Below are 2500 nucleotides of genomic sequence, written 5' to 3'. Positions count from 1 at the left end.
GTGTGCTAAAAAATGAAGTTTGGAGTTTGGGTTTGAAAATTTTATGGGAGCTTCCTAGAAGCCTAAGAAATGCTTTGCTCGAGACGGATTTCGATTTGGAGGTCCCCCGAGTTAAGTTTGCCCTTTATGACTCCTCGCCCGCATGCTCGTGCACACCGGCGTGCACGTGGGCATCGTATGCTAAAAAATGAAGTTTGGAGTTTGGGTTTGAAAATTTTACGGGAACTTCCTAGAAGCCTAAGAAATGCTTTGCTCGAGACGGATTTCGATTTGGAGGTCCGCCGTGTTAATTTTGCCAATTACGGCTCCTCGCCCGCACGCTCGTGCACCCCGACGTGCACACCGGCGCGCACGTGGGCATCGTATGCTAAAAAATGAAGTTTGGAGTTTGGGTTTGAAAATTTTACGGGAACTTCCTAGAAGCCTAAGAAATGCTTTGCTCGAGACGGATTTCGATTTGGAGGTCCCCCGAGTTAATTTTGCCCATTACGACTCCTCGCCCGCACGCTCGTGCACCCCGGCGTGCACGTGGGCATAGTATGCTAAAAAATGAAGTTTGGAGTTTGGGTTCGGAAATTTTATGGGAGCTTCCTAGAAGCCTAAGAACTGCTTTGCTCGAGACGGATTTTGATTTGGAGATCCCCCGAGTTAGTTTTGCCCATTATGACTCCTCCCCCGCACGCTCAAGCACCCCCGCGTGCACGGGGGCATCGTATGCTAAAAAATGAAGTTTGGAGTTTGGGTTTGGAAATTTTATGGGAGCTTCCTAGAAGCCTAAGAAGTGCTTTGCTCGAGACGGATTTCGATTTGGAGGTCCCCCGAGTTAATTTTGCCCATTATGACTCCTCGCCCGCACGCTTAAGCACCCCCGCGTGCACGTGGGCATTGTGTGCTAAAAAATGAAGTTTGGAGTTTGGGTTTGAAAATTTTACGGGAACTTCCTAGAAGCCTAAGAAATGCTTTGCTCGAGACGGATTTCGATTTGGAGGTCCCCCGAGTTAATTTTGCCCATTACGACTCCTCGCCCGCACGCTCGTGCACCCCGGCGTGCACGTGGGCATCGTATGCTAAAAAATGAAGTTTGGAGTTTGGGTTTGAAAATTTTATGGGAGCTTCCTAGAAGCTTAAGAAGTGTTTTGCTCGAGACGGATTTCGATTTGGAGGTCCCCCGAGTCAATGTTGCCCATTATGGCTCCTCTCCCGCATGCTCAAGCACCCCTGCGTGCACGTGGGCATTGTATGCTAAAAAATAAAGTTTGGAGTTTGGGTTTGGAAGTTTTATGGGAGCTTCCTTGAAGCTTAAGAAGTGTTTTGCTCGAGACGGATTTCGATTTGGAGGTCCCCCGAGTCAATGTTGCCCATTATGGCTCCTCGCCCGCACGCTCAAGCACCCCGGCGTGCACGTGGGCATTGTATGCTAAAAAATAAAGTTTGGAGTTTGGGTTTGGAAGTTTTATGGGAGCTTCCTAGAAGCTTAAGAAGTGTTTTGCTCGAGACGGATTTCGATTTGGAGGTCCCCCGAGTCAATGTTGCCCATTATGGCTCCTCTCCCGCATGCTCAAGCACCCCTGCGTGCACACCGGCGTGCACGTGGGCATTGTAGGCTAAAAAATGAAGTTTGGAGTTTGGGTTTGGAAATTTTATGGGAGCTTCCTTGAAGCCTAAGAAGTGTTTTGCTCGAAACGGAATTCGATTTGGAGGTCCCCCGAGTCAATTTTGCCCATTACGACTCCTCGCTCGCATGCAATATCTACTCCTGTCAGAGCTGTGGTTTTACTTAAGACTACTATAGGGGGGGGGGAGTTCTCAGCACCAAGAGCTGCAAGTAAGGCCATTGCTTGCTTTGCAGTCTCGATTGCTCTACTAGTGAATAGTAGATGTCTTGGTTAGCTTGGAACGAAAAAAAAAATTTTTTGGGGAAAAAAAAAAAAAAAAGTTTTTGTGAAAAAAAATTTTTCGAAAAAAAAAAAAAAAAAAAAAATTTTTTTGGATGCCTCGGTCTTCTATTTGTTTTGCTTGGGTAGATTAGGAAAAAAAAAAAAAAAAATTTTTTTGTTGGATGCCTCGGTCTTCATATTCTTTCTCGGCTATTTCGAAAAAAAAAAAAAAAAATTCCGGGAAAGAGAAAAAAAAAATTATTTTTTGTTGGTTGCCTCGGTCTTCATGTTCTTTCTCTGGTATATGGGAAAGAAAAAAAAAAAAAAAAAATTTTGGATGCCTCGGTCTTCTTGTTCTCGGTTGGATTTATCGAAAAAAAAAAAAAAAAAAAAAAAAAAAAAAAAAAAAAATTTTGATGCCTCGGTCTTCTTGTTCTTGCTTTGGTATATCGGAGAAAAAAAAAAAAAAATTTTTTGGATGCCTCGGTCTTCTTGTTCATTCTTCGGTATATCAAAAAAAAAAAAAAAAAAAAAAAAAAAAAATTTGAGACTTCGGTCTTCTTGTTCTTGCTTTGGTATATCGGAGAAAAAAAAAAAAAAAAATTTTGGATGCCTCGGTCTTC

The sequence above is a fragment of the Cornus florida genome, unplaced genomic scaffold (assembly GCF_030987335.1).
Source record: "Cornus florida cultivar Cherokee Brave unplaced genomic scaffold, ASM3098733v1 CherokeeBrave_3.0.0_Hap2_scaffold_27, whole genome shotgun sequence".
Classification (NCBI taxonomy): domain Eukaryota; kingdom Viridiplantae; phylum Streptophyta; class Magnoliopsida; order Cornales; family Cornaceae; genus Cornus; species Cornus florida.
This window is presented reverse-complemented; position numbering follows the sequence as displayed.